General features: G+C 37.6%; 1 long non-coding RNA gene and 1 pseudogene across 1 annotated transcript in view; both read left to right on the forward strand.

Annotated features, from left to right (window-relative positions):
- Positions 1-6,999: 6,999 nt before the first annotated feature.
- On the forward strand, positions 7,000-9,352 carry LOC115436606 (zinc finger protein 420-like; annotated as a pseudogene).
- Positions 9,353-10,126: 774 nt separating this feature from the next.
- LOC115430714 (uncharacterized) overlaps positions 10,127-15,112 on the forward strand; it is an 11,082-nt gene continuing 6,096 nt past the window's right edge. The window contains exon 1 of the long non-coding RNA XR_003936975.1: positions 10,127-10,404. This is a non-coding gene — a long non-coding RNA (uncharacterized LOC115430714). The remainder of the gene's footprint in view (positions 10,405-15,112) is intronic.

Below are 15,112 nucleotides of genomic sequence, written 5' to 3' on the forward strand. Positions count from 1 at the left end.
ATTCTTTGATAGTGGAAGCTCTATTTTCATAAATATTACATTTGGAATAGCACGTGTATGTGAAAACTTTTGCTGGTGGACGGACGTGACATTACCCATGATGCTCTGGTAAGTACCAGTACTTTATTAGGAATAAACTTATAGACTTACTATTGCTAATTCTCCTCTTATTCATAAATGTTGGTATTGTGGATCTAAAACAATACCAGCTGACACAAAAACACTAAATGTGTCAGTGGATGGATGTGACATGGTTGTTGTGGATCCCATCATACTGATGCTCTGCAGCCATGTCACCGTTTACACTAATGATCCCTGTGCAAAAACTAGGATCACAATTATTTATTGTATAGTTTATCATCACAGTAAAGAGTAAAAAACAATATAGAATTGTTATTTCTTTATAAAAATGCTTATTATTAGAAAACTGTTGATTTAAAAAGTGACGTGTGCCATTCTTCATGTATGTACTGGTGTAACATAAACAGGATGGATCAGCATCTTACTCCAGATTGAACTTGTACAAATAAAACATGTGATATGTAGGAGAGAATCTGGGAAGAAAAACTGGGGAATCTAAAAGAATAGATTATTTGTTTTTCAGGTAAATTCAGTTAAAATATAACTTGGCCATTTGTGACATGAAAATATAGCATTAATTGTGATGAAATTGGACATTTTTGAGCTGAAAACATAGTTCATATGAGCATCAACAACATGTTGATGAACAGACAGAACTGAAATCCTGTACATTTGCAGAACTTGCATTTACCAACACAAAGTTCCTTTGGGGATTCACGTAGATTGATTTCTTATGCACAAAGACATAAATAAGACCTCTAAGCACATTTTAGCCGATCTTCAAAAGTAATCAAGTCATCTAACTATAATATTTAAATTTATTTGGAAAAATAAGACTCACTACCTCCATAAAACTCAATTTGCCAGAGATTATGATAAAGGGGGATTAAAAGCCATGGAATTTGAATCAATTATCACATCTCTGAGAATGAAGTGGTTGAAAGACTGTCTTTCCCAGCCCCATTCCAAATCAATTCAATAAAGTTGGAGGGATTGACTTCTAATTGAAATGTGATTTTGAAGTGCATAAAATTCCTATTAAGTTATCTAACTTCCACAAATAAGCATTGAACTTTAGCAAAATGATATTTACCCATAACTTCTCCCCATACAACACTATTTTATGGAACAACAGATTCATTATTAGAAACAGAAAGTCAGTTTTTAAAGCTGAATGGTTTCATAATGGTTTATAATTTGTTTTGGATTTATTGAACACAGAAAGACACCTGTTATCATCTGAAGAATTCTCTAGGAAATACAATGTAAATAGCACAAGAAAAGAATATGATCAAATCTGTAAAGTGATTCCAACATCATTAGTTCAAATAATCCAAGGTGGTCTGCCCTGCCCCTTATCTGTTCCCTTCTGACCTGGTTTGAAAGTCAATGACATTGATCTGTTCGATAGAAGGTGCAACAATAAAAAAAATGATCTGTCTAGCTTTAAACAGAAAAACTTTGGGGACTTTAACACAGTTGCTTTACCTAACATCAAAACCACCCTGAGGGAAAAATGTTTTTCTTTTTATCTTTGGTGTCCTGTTGCTCCCACAGTAAAGGAAACTCATTTCAAAATTGCATGTTCAGTTTACCCTGTTAATGATTTTTTGCTCAAAAGATTCAACTTTGATGTGGATTCCTGTGTTTTTTGTTCCTCTGAAGCTGAAACCATTGAACATTTGTTTTTTTAATAGTTCACACAGCATTTCCTTTTGGGCTGATATTCACAGTTGGTTGTCCTTAAAACTGAAAATATTCTGTCTTTTTCTGTTTTTGATATTATTTATTATATGGATTCTTTAGATATTGTTAACCTTATTATTATTTTGGGTAAATTTCATATTCATTGTTGTAAGTGGAAAAACACGAACCCCTCCTTTAATTTGTTTAAATGTGATTTTATTAATTATTACAGATCTCTTAAGTTTACTGAAAAAATGTCCAACAAAGCCAGAAAACTTTATTCTAGATTATCTCAGTCCTTGCTGTTTGAAATGTATCTTGCCTTAGTCCTTTGTGCTCTATTGTCCAGTCACATATATATTTTTCTGTTTCTTTAGTTTCAGTACACTGCAAATGTCTTAATCTTTTTGTTTATTTTGTTTCAGATATTTTCAACAGTTCTATGTTTCATCATTCCATCATGTCTCCTAATGTATTTCTGTTTTTCTCTTCTGGAACATTTTCCCTTTCTTGTTCTGTAAATTGCTTTGTGCCAATAAAAAAAAGGGAAAAAACAGCAGCTCCTGTATTTCCTGTCTTTCATTATTGGACACACTGGTTAACCCAGGTGTGTCTGCTACTTGTTGTTGAGACTACTGCACTGTAGTATTTATTTATGTATATTTATTCATTATTATTTTTTAGATTTTTATTGTTATTATCAGATTTTATTATTATTATCTTTAATATAGGATTCATTTTATAGGATTTTACCATGTCATGGCTGGACCTGAGTACTGATTTCGTTCATGTATACATTACATGTAATGACAACAAAGTGAACCTACTGTGGTCAGACATACCTGGAATAATCAGTGTGTCCAATAACGAAAGACAGGAAATAAAGAAATAAATAATAAATAAAGGAGCTGCCTTAAGTTCAGGAAGTAGTGGAGCTGTGCATAGAGCCCAGAGGGACACACCTTTAAAATCTAATACGCGTCTGTTCTAGACATTACGGTGATGATGAGATATCAGGCCTTGATTCCAAAAATTTTAGAAATGAATTCCATATCTTGTGGAAGATATGAGTTTTCCGTTTAATTGTGTACGTGAGCCTTTCAATAGCTCTGCAGGATGAGAGTTCAGCAATCCATGAATTCAACGATGGACAATCAACACTTTTCCAATGTCTACCTATAAGATGCATGTATTAGACAGAGGCTCACCAGCCTACTGTCATGAGTTCTAAGGGCTAAAGTTTCTGGAATAAGACCTAGAACACGGATCTCTGGGCACATTGGGATTTCTTTGTCTATAATATTGGAAATTGTGTGAATTAATCTTCTCCAAAATTCTTTCATATGTTCACATTTCCAAATACAGTGATACAAGGTGCCTCTGTCGGTTCCACATTTTGTACAGGTGTCTGGGATATTGGGGTTGAATTTGTGAAGTTTTTCAGGAGTTCTATAGGTTCTCATAAGCCAGTTATATTGAATTAATTTAAATCTGCTATTAATGGATATTGTTTGCGCCTGGGAACAAGCTTTCTCCCATTCCTGCTCTGTAATACCTGTTTGGAGGTCTTCTATTCATGCTAGTTTTCTATAATTTGAGGACTCTTCAGTCATTTTTATCATTTTTTTTATATATCATTGAGATCTTCCCCTTACTATAGGGGTCTGATGTTGCTAGTTCTTCTAAAATACTTAAAGGAGGACATTGATACGACTGCATCTTGGAGCAAATAAAACTACAAATCTGAAAATATTTGAACAAATGGGTTTGAGGGATTCCAAATTTTTTTTTAAGAGTTTCAAAGGACATTAGAATATTATCTTTATAAAGGTCTGAAATCCTTTGCAGTCCCAACTGCACCCATTGGCTGAATCCAGGATCAGATTTACCTGGTTTAAATAATGCATTGTCCCCAAATGGGGCTAAACTGTGATATCCCAGGCTGTTCTCCAAACATGTCTTGTGTTTCATACCAAACTCTAATTGCGTTTTTTAGAAATGGGTTAACTGTGTCCTTCTTAAGTTTCTTCAAAGGATCTGAATAGAGATACCTATCTAGAGTAAGTCCTCTGGCATTAGGCCCTTTTCCACCAAAAGCCCAGGAACTTTATTACCAGGAACTTATTTGGGGTAAAAGAGTTCCTGGTAATTGCGTTTCCACCACACCCCAAAGTTCAGGGTAATTTATTCAAATCAGGTTGATGATGTCTGAGGGAGCAGTAACAGAAACAGTTCATGTCCATTCACAAACTAAGCTCTAGTTCAATAAAATGACACAGTACTTAAGTGGACGGGTTGGGTTTAACATTTTACTGGTTGTTGAATCACTTAATTCCTCTGGAATATATTTTAAATGAAGTTAACCATCATTACCTATCCTGAATTTGTATTTAAAAATGGTAGAACATGTATTTTCAACTTCTCATTCCTTAAACTAAATCACATCTAACTTACAGTGTGATGGATGGTTCTGTTTCATTTCTATTGTTTTACAGACATAGTCCAGGTTCAACCCTAATGTCAGACAGATTTACTCAAATGCATTCATTGCATTTAATTCAACTGCATATTACTGATAAAAGTACTTATACTGTACTTATATTTTGATGACTTGTAAATGAACAGACAGTATTAGGTTAGATTTTTTTTTTTATTGAAATTTGAAACAAAACAAAGGTGCCTTGAGATTAAAGGGAAATAAACATGTGTCAAAGGTTCAGGCTTCTGGACCAGTGTGTGGTCCAGCTGGTCCAGGACAGCCGGTCTGAAACTCCATGGTCCTGGTCCCTTTTTCGCTTCCTTAGATGAAAAATAATAAAAATGCGTAAATGAATAACAGAACACATGATGACAGATTCCTACCAGTGTGATGTGACATGTGACATGTCTGACCTGGGCCGTTGTAAACAGCAGTAGATGATGGACCAGCGCACAAACGAGCCGCAGGTTCGGACAAAGAAGCGAGTTGGTCCGGTCCATTTCAGGTGGAAATCACAATACATATATGTAAAGAATAAATCAGTGTTCAGCTCACGGCGACAACACATACATCCAGTTCTCTGATTTAGGTTTAGTGTCAGACTGTTGACCAGCTAGCATTAGCATTAGCATTAGGTTAACTGGACTTCACTTTTGACTAAACAGCCGATGTGCTGCTGACTACTGTTACAGCATGGAACCAACTAAACAGTGAATATTTTTGTCATATTCATACCATTGCTTTGTTCGGATCCACTGCGACCATTGAGGTCCTTTAGTTTCTTTTAATCCTGCATAAATTTCTTTGGCTTTTCTCGTATTTCTTTCGGCTTGTATCTTATATTTGGCTCCGACAGCTTTTATTTTATTTATTTATTTTTTTTCCTTTTCTCTTTTTTTTTCTTTTCTTTTTTCTTATTTTTTTATGGGCTCAGCTGGCTGACAGGCAGCTGTCTGTACCGATAAGGCAGCAGCCGACACCACCTGTACTCCCAATCATCATTGCCCATTTTTCTGACACCTTTGCTTGCGTATCCTCTTTTATTTGGACATTTTACCAAGGAGTATCTTGCACTCCTTTTTTTTTTTTCTACTTGTCTTGTCCAGCGTCCTAACAGCAGAATGGTAGTCTGGTTCCTTTTGGTGCTGAACAAATTTGCTTTTCCAAGGGTAACTTCATAAAGTATATGAAGCGCTCTTTGATATTCTATTGTGTTTATTATGAGTTTTGTTGAACCACATTTTGATGCTGGACCTGACATGGGGGGTGGGGGGGAGGTGGGAGGTGTGTGGGGGGGGGGGCTAAAGTCAACACTTTATGTAGATATGGAAAGAGAATTTTGTGAATTTTTTTACAGTTCACCTGGAAGGCCATCAGGACCTGGGGCTTTATTGCTTTTAAGTGAAGTGATGGCTTTTTAAAAACTGCTTCAATAGAGATTTCTGAGTTCAGCTGAGCTGATTAATTTTCATCTAACTGGGAGAGATTGCATTTATCCAAGAAATCCTGCATAGCTGTATAGTCTGCATTGTTTTTGGAAGTGTACAAATTTTTGTCAAATTGGAGAAATTCATCATTAATGTCCATGGGTTTCATCAGAATCTCACCTTTATCAGATTTAATTTTATGTATTGTGTGATCACTTTCCTGTTTTCTGACTTGTGGGGCTAAAAGTCTGTGGCTTGTCATTAAATTCAAAAAAATTCTCTGTGGTAAATAAGAATGCCTTACTAACCCTTGCTGAGAGTATCTTTTTATATTCATATTTTAAGACTGACATTTTTTATGTAGTTCATTGGAAGGAGTTGGGCATTCTCTTTGTCCAGTAGGTTGATTTGGTTGTCTAGTTCAAGTAATCTGGTGCTTTGAATGCCTCCCAGAGAATAGAAGGGGTGGTTTCTGAATTATCGTTAGTATCAAAATAGAGGGATATTTGAGCTTCTAAATAATCACAGAACTCTTTTTCAGTTAGTAACAGAGGATTCAGCCTCCAGTTCATCTGTGGCTTCACCATGTTTTGAATATTCACAGTGCACGTTAAAGGGCTGTGATCTGAGATCAGAATATTATGGTATGTCACATCCATGGCACATGGCATTCATTTGGCTTCTATGAGAAAGTAATCTATCCTGCTGTATGAGTTCTGCATTGCTGAGTAAAAGGAGCATTCTCTGCCAGTCGGATTAGCAATTCTCCAAATGTTAAATTAGTATTATTGATGAATGTATTCAGAAAGACACTCAAATGACTTCTCTCTATTCTGCAAGTGGAAGATCTGTCTAAATACAGGTCTGTGTTTTGGTGTTTTGATGTGCAGGTTGAACGTATCCACCTCAGATTTGGTCAAATTGGATTCAATACATCCAAGTTGGTGACCTTACGTGACATCATATGATCATGGCGGTGAAACGAGTTCTGAGGTTTTGTCACGAAACGAGTAATTGTTGGAACTCATTTGTGCATTGTCGAATCTTTTCACATGTAGAATAAGAGGATTGAGTTTTTAAATGTTTGAAAATGTCCTTTTAATTATCTAACGAGTTAATTTTTTCAGTCTGTTTAATCTGGTTTGAAAGGGATGTGTTTGTTGTGTTCCATTCCATTGCATTTCAGTGACCACCTCTTCTGTTTCTTTGTGTTTTGATGTAGAGAGAAGCCAAAGGGGGATTTTAAGTGAAACCTAAAAGTTGTGTCTGGACGAAGATCACCTGATTCCAGCAAACGTGGATGGAAGACCCACCTGTGACCAGTGTGGAAAGACTTTCACCACAGCAAGTAACCTAAAACAACACCAACGCATCCACACTGGAGAAAAACAATATGAGTGTGACCAGTGTGGAAATGCTTTCACCACAGCAAGTAACCTCAAAAAACACCAATGCATCCACACTGGAGTAAAACCATATGAGTGTGACCAGTGTGGAAATGCTTTCACCTCAGCAAGTGTACTAAAAAAACACCAACGCATCCACACAGGAGAAAGACCATATGAGTGTGACCAGTGTGGAAATGCTTTCACCACAGCAAGGTCCCTAAAAATCCACCAACGCATCCACACTGGAGAAAGACCATATGAGTGTCACCAGTGTGGAAATGCTTTCACCACAGCAAGTTACCTAAAAATCCACCAACGCATTCACACTGGCGAAAGGCCACATGAGTGTGACCAGTGTGGAAATGCTTTCACCACAGCAAATGAACTAAAAATCCACCGACGCATCCACACTGGAGAAAGACCATATGAGTGTGACCAGTGTGGAAATGCTTTCTTCACAGCGAGTCAACTAAGAAGACACCAACGCATCCACACTGGAGTAAAACCATATGAGTGTGACCAGTGTGGAAATTCTTTCACCACAGCAAGTTCCCGAAAAATCCACCAACGCATCCACACTGGAGAAAAACCGTACAAGTGTGACCAGTGTGGAAATGCTTTCTCCACAGCAGGCTCCCTAAAAATCCACCAACGCATCCACACTGGAGAAAAACCGTACAAGTGTGACCAGTGTGGAAATGCTTTCACCACAGCAAGTAACTTAAAAATCCACCAATGCATCCACACTGGAGAAAGATCTTATGAATGTGACCAGTGTGGAAATACTTTCATCTCAGCAAGTGACCTAAAAATCCACCAACGTATCCACACTGGAGAAAGACATTATGAGTGTGACCAGTGTGGAAATGCTTTCACCACAGCAAGGTCCCTAAAAATCCACCAACGCGTCCACACTGGAGAAAAACCATGAGTGTGACCAGTGTGGGAAGAGTTTCACCACAGCAAATGAACTAAAAATCCACACCGGAGAAAGACCATATGGGTGTGACCAGTGTGGGAAGCGTTTCACCCAAATGAATGGGCTTAAATGTCACCAACGCATTCACACTGGAGAAAGACCTCATGAGTGTGATCAGTGTGGAAATGCTTTCAACACAGCAAGTCACCTTAAAAAACACCAACGCATCCACACTGGAGAAAGACCATATAATTATGACCAGTGGGGAAAGTTTTTCACCAAAGCTAATCACCTAAAAATCCACCAACGGACCCACACTGGAGAGAAACCCTACCAGTGCAGATTCTGTGACAGATCTTTTGTCACAGGTTCACAATGTACTAAACATGAACGTGTCAAACATTTCCTCAAAGGACAAAAACTGAACAGTCGTACAAAAAGTAAGACATTGGACTGTAGTGGAAAGAGTCAGTGTCATAACACACCTAAACAGTTTGAATGTTTACAATGTGGTGAAAGATTCTCGTCATCCTCTGCCCTCTGCTATCATCAGCGCAGATGTGAATCATCAACGTCTGGACCAAAATGTTCCTCAGCATCAGATGACAAGAAGAAACACAGTGTGTGTGAGCCAGCAGCACCCACTTCTGACAAGAACATCAGACTTCAAAACCTCCAGATCAGACTTCACAGAATCCAGATGTGAAGACAAACATCAGACTGAAGGCTGTGTTTTGTTGTCCTCAGAGTACAGAAGTGTGTTCTAATGCACCACCTTCACAAAACAGTGACGTTACTGAAGCTCAACCTGCCACCAGGTGAAAAGTTCAACTAGTGGAGGTCAACAAGGACCTGGTTTCTATGGCGATACTACTTCTCATTGGCTCTGTGGACTTTAATCGGTAACATGTTGTTGTGATTCTGTTTCTGGTTGGGGTTCACACAGCTGGATTTACATCAGTTAGAAACAACATGATGAACATAATAAAATTGAGACAGAATGACTGATGAGCTGGTAGTGGTTTAGTCCCAAACTGAGGCTGACAACATGAAGGAGATCACATTCCATTGTAGGAGGAAGTCTGTTTAGCAGAAAGTTCACAACCACCAAAGGAGACGTCACAACCAGTCAGTGCTCCATCTAGTGGTCCAATCTGGTACTGGTCTGGTCCAGTGTTTACCTTAACATCAAACTGGATTCAACATTTTTCCGCTGGTCTAACCCTGACCTGCAGAATGTGTTTGATTTGATTGAAAATGTGTCGAACTGCTGATGACTGTGGTAAAGAAGAACCACTGGATGAATCAGAAAGTCCAGGACATCAATGGAACTGGAACAAACATTTAGTCATGTTCTGTTGTTCAATGTTCTACGTAATCACCTTGTTTTATTCTAATTCTAAAGTGAACCTGAAACATGAGACATAAGTATTTACCATAATCACCCTTTAATGACATCCACTCATTATTTGTTCAATTACTTCTTAATGTTTTACTTTTTCCACTTGTTGAATTGAATGAATTAATTGTTTATTTTGGTTTGTACATTGTTCATTGCACATAGTACAATAATTATAATAAACATAAAAACCACAAAAGGAATAGGCTAGAAGCAAAAGCTTATTTTAGTGCCTCTCCTTTTCCCCTGATCCACTGCTGACATTAAATTAAATGTGTTCAGCATCGAACATTCTCATTATAACCAAAGAATCAACAACAACAAAAACACATCTACCATCTCAACTTCATATTCCTGAAGGATTTTATACTTATGGCATTTTTTAAACTGTCAGACAAGTGAACAACTTAAATTCATCATCAAATCCATCCCATAATTTCACACCCACAACCCAAATCCATCTAGACTTCATATTTGTCCTCACTTTAGTCCATTCACAAATATAAAAACCTCTTCAATTCTAATTACTCTGTTTTAATTTAAAGAAATCTTGAATGTTATTCGTAACAATACTATTTTTTACTTTATAAATCATATACAGTATTTAAATATATACAATATCCTGCAATTTGAAGGTTTTAAGTTGAATCAATTATTAGTTGCTTCCAAATATCCTACTTTATTAGTTATTCTACTTGTTCCATTTTGTCATTTTACTAATGTATCTATAACAATTTTTCTCCATATTTCTGCAAAATATGTTCAGTAGAACAGAACCACAGAACAATAGATCATGTACAGGCTGTTTTTGTTCAGTCAGTCCCTTGTTTTATACAGTATGTCTATAGATTTGGACACTTTACTTTGAATAGACTCAATATGAGGTTTCCAACACAGTTTACTATCTCTGATGACACCTATAAATTTAGCTTCATAAACTCTTTCTATTATCAGTAGGTCTGTTTTCAGTACAGGTTCTGTTATTGTCATGTTTATATCAGTGAAATATAACTTTGTCCTGATTTGTTGTGTTATCATGTGCATCACTGTGTTCTTCAAGTCTTATTAAAGCATAGACTCAGAAATTCAAATAACACTTAAATTCAAATAATATTGCCATTTAAATAATGCTGGAATTCAGCAGACTCCTGCTCTCCAGGAGGCAGAGACGCAGGCACAACCTCTTGTTTTTTTCTCCATTTTTCATGGTTATTGTAACCAGGGTTAGTGAAACCCCAGGTTATTTCTAATCTGCTCTGAAAATGTTGTGTATTATGTGTTTGTTTTCTAAATGTTTTTTTTTTTTTTTTTTTTTTTAATTTAAATTTGTAACAATTTTTTTCTTATGAAAAGGAAGACGTAAAAACATCCTCTCCTAAACTTAAGTGAAATCACAAACTGTATATGTGTTACTGTCCCTTTAATTCAGGTGGCAGCTGTGACGTACTGTTTCGGTGTGCAAAAACTGATAGGAGTGGGCATCTTACCTCTGTACTGATCTCTGTGCACCCCCTGCAATCGGAGCATGTTATGTGTAAATGCAGAAGAGGAAAAAAATAGAATTGAACTGACAAAACTAAGTCAGAAGTCAGGAAACTGACAGATAAGTTGGACACGGATGTAGAAGAGATGGGCGACGAGCTGCAACTTCGAGTTAGGACGGCGTACAACTGTTTAGAACTGTAAACAATTAATTTCCCGGTGAGTAATGAAAAATATGCTAATTAGCATGCTAAATTGCTAGCAAAGTGTTTGTTACACGTGGTTAAAAAACCTTGGAGCTATACCTTATGTTGTGGCATTTTTACACTTTCGTTTTGTCATCTTCAAATGCTCCTAATAAGTGTGTGTCAAACTAAAATGTAAAAGAAATCCACCAGGTATTGAAACTCAAAAATGTTTAATTCTCATATGTTGCTCATATTTCTGGTAAAATTCTGACCAATCATTTTATTCAGTCAAAATGAAATTATTGGCCGAACCTGGTTGAGCCTCCTGTCAGTCATCCATTACGGCCGTCCCCACATCCCATATGTGTCCCTCTGAATCTGACGCTTCACTGGCGCTGCTCCTCCTGTCACTGACCACAGTCTACTGTTCAAGGATGTGAATGGATAAAACTGAAATGTATGTGTGGAAGGAAAAAGCGGATTTATTAACAGAAACAACTAAGGGGAACAAACAGGAGTCTGATGAATGAAGGATGGAGCTGAAGTCCAGGAGTCTGGTGTACTGGACTGAACAGACAGGTCTGAACAAAGCTCAGCTTTTATGACTCATACAGGTACATGGACTTGGTGGAACACAATGTAGGATTATGCAGGATGAGAAATGTATGGACTATGAAACCTCAAATGTCCACGGAAAATTCCCGGAGGCCGTGCGTTCACAGTGCGCATGCCCATCGCCTGGGCACCTCATCTCCCAGCTGATGAGGTGCAGTGAAGACCCTGACCCAGCGCTGAACAGACCAGACCCTTAAATACAGGGTCTACTGATGGAACAGGAGCCATGGCAGGTGGATGATGTTGTGTCTGATTACTGAGGGAGGGGTCCACGGACACGCCAAAGCGGACCGGACCTCCGCCTCCACCTCTGCTTCCACTGCGTGCATCAGGTGAGAGGAGGGGAGCGTCAGAGCTGGGGGGGGGAGTGGGCGGGGCTTTGGAGGGAGGCGGGTTGTTCATGTTGAAATTTTTACTAAGTATTGTGAGAAATGTCACATCAGTAGGTATAGCTTTAAAGTTAGCCTTGTACTCTGACTAAAACCATTCAGGATAAACTTGAACCAGGTTGGGATAATTCATTAGTGTCTGAAGCCTGTGTTTATGTGCTTTATGAATCTTGTGTTGTTGTTAAATGATTAATTACTGTGTGTGGAATGTTTGATAGCTGTTTGGTGCAAGCTAATGCGGAGCTAAACCGGTGTTAGGCCAGCAGAAATTTTATGCAGCTAAGCTTATGTGAGTTTGTTAAATTCTTAAAGTGGTTTTTTTCACTGTCATAAACAGTAAAATGAATGTAATTAGGTTACAGTATGAGCTGTATGCTAAGGGAACATAGTTTATTTTGAAGTGTTTATGTGAATTCATGTTCTGTGTACTGAGTAGGATGTTTATTAAGAGTTCATGTTAAAAAGGAGTAAAATGGACACTGTAAAGTAGTAACTTTATTTAAATATATCCAAATGGACTGTTACTTTGGACTAAATGAATAATTCCTTGCATGGCTGTGTAGGCTGTTTTTTTTGTTTGGAGTCCTTCGATTGGGTCCTCAGTCCTCGGTTCTTCTACCATCTTCTGCTGTCATCCATCTGCATCTTCATCCTGGTTGCTACTCATCTTTGGAAAAGGAGCCATTCCACGCCTCCATCTCCATATTCTCCCCCATCGTCATATTCACCTCGGACATTCACTGTGGAAGAGGGTGGTAAGACTTTCTGAGTGCACTCATTTCATTTTATTTTAGTTTTTCTTGCTTTTTATTTATTTTTTTCTATTCATTTGAACTTTTCCTTTTTCATACCTGAGATCTCAGAGTTTGCTATTTGGTAAAAAAAAAATAAATAAATAAATAAATAAATAAATAAATAAATAAATAAATAAATAAATCTCCAATTGTTGTTCAACAAAGGTACTTAAAAAACTGTATTGTGAATCCAACTGTGAATTAATGGTATAGGTACTGTAGTCTTTTAATGCAGTATTCACTTTAATTTACTTCCCTTTTTGCGACATTGTCACATGAAGGATCTTGACTGGTTTCAATATACATTCCTTTAAAATTGACATTCTGTTGTTGTGTGTCTTATTTGGGTTAGATATTACAGTTCTAATTTAATTATTACCTGCTTGTGAATCTCCTTGGGGGCTTTTGTGAATTTTGAGGAAACTCAAAGTCTGTGATTTGAACTGGTCTGTGTTTTTTACAAGTGGACACCTAGTGCTGTTATCAGTCAGGTTTGGCCACAGTGCAGGATCATCAGCCACAACTGGAGGACCTTCCTTTGTTGATAATTCAGGTGCAGGTAAGGAGGTGGTTTAGGAAGTGCTGGCTGGGACATCCTCTTGGGTTTCCTCAAAGGACTCCCCATAATCTACGCTGAATAAGACCATAATGATCAACCTAATTATGACCATTTTAAATCATCCAAATTAGACATTATATTAGACTGGATAAATTTTGAGTTTTTATTAACCCATAAAAACCCAAACACACACCATCAACCAAAACCATCTACTGATCTAAAATGTCAAACCCTTACTGATCCACTAATCCTATCAATTAGGGCTGCACGATTAATCGATTTTAAATCGAAATCGGATTTTTTAATTAGGACAATTTTTAAAAAAGGGAAATCGTAAAATCGATTTCATCTCTCTCATGCCTCCGGGCCGCGCGCCTCCGCGTGCCCGCGGGCTACCGTAGGCTCTTCCTATGACAGCGGTCTTTCACAGAAGTCTGTGTAATGACCGGTCGTTAAATCTGTTCATGAACCCGCAGTACTTATACCAATATAAGCCGTGGCTTCACGCACGGATCCCGCAATTGAAATATAACTGCAAGCGGATCACTCATCTTCCGTTGTCCCGGATCCGTACCGTACTGTCTTCTTCCGAACAGGGTCCGGGTCTCGGGGTCATCAGCCTCAGCAGAGGAGCCCACACAGCCCCCTGCCCACACACATCCACCAGCTCCAGGATAGAATCCCTCCAGTGTGTCCTGGGTCGGTCTATTCCACGCACGGATCCCCCAGTTTAAATAGAACCGCATGGGGAACACTCATATTAACCTGGTCCACGCACACACGCACGACTGATGCCTGTCACTGACTGACACTGGTATCACTGCTGTGGGCCAGATACCCAGAAAAGAAAGAAAAAAAAACTTTTTTTTTTTTTTTAATAATTAATTTAGTCCTCTTATTTGCTAAATTTTTCATTCACAAATGTAAGTTCTGTAACACAAAACCAAATATTATTTATGTTTTGTAAGATGTTGAAATTTATTTAAAGCTGTTAGATAAATGTGGAAACAAAAAGGTTGTAACAACTATCAGTATTTGCTCTGATTTGGACATTTTCTTATAGTGTATTCCCCCTGACAAACTTATGTTATTTTCTTGTTGTATACATTGTTTGTATACTCTACTTCATTTCAAAGATTTAATGAAGAGAAAAAACAAAACAAAACTGTAGGTTCATCACGTGATCCCATCACAGCTTTGAGGTCGGAGCAGTGGCTTGCATTGTGGGCTGCTCACGAAAACGACATGCTGACTGCTGTTGCCTTTTCTAGTTATACCCAAAAATCAAAATCGAAATCGAAAATCGAGTTTTTAGAGGAAAAAATCGGGATTTTTTTTTTTGCCAAAATCGTGCAGCCCTACTATCAATACATGTAAATAATAAATAATAATAACATGCAGTTTGTCGTCTTTTCATGGTCATCAGATATGACCCATTTGGATGTTCAGAGGCTCCGTAGTTACCGCGGAAACACCGTCATCTTCTACAATATTGATTCACCAGTAAAACCCATGGAGTTGAATAAATGACAGTGGATGAGCACACTTGATTTTATGTTTAATCAATGACATTTTTGCTGAAAACATAACTTTTCCCCCATTTTTTTATTTGATATAATAACTGTTGTGGAAAAAAAAAAACTCTACTCATTCATCCTCAGAATAAAAAATGGTCACTAGACGATCAGTGTCTTTCTGTGTATTTA

This window comes from Sphaeramia orbicularis, chromosome 2, assembly GCF_902148855.1.
Source record: "Sphaeramia orbicularis chromosome 2, fSphaOr1.1, whole genome shotgun sequence".
Lineage (NCBI taxonomy): Eukaryota > Metazoa > Chordata > Actinopteri > Kurtiformes > Apogonidae > Sphaeramia > Sphaeramia orbicularis.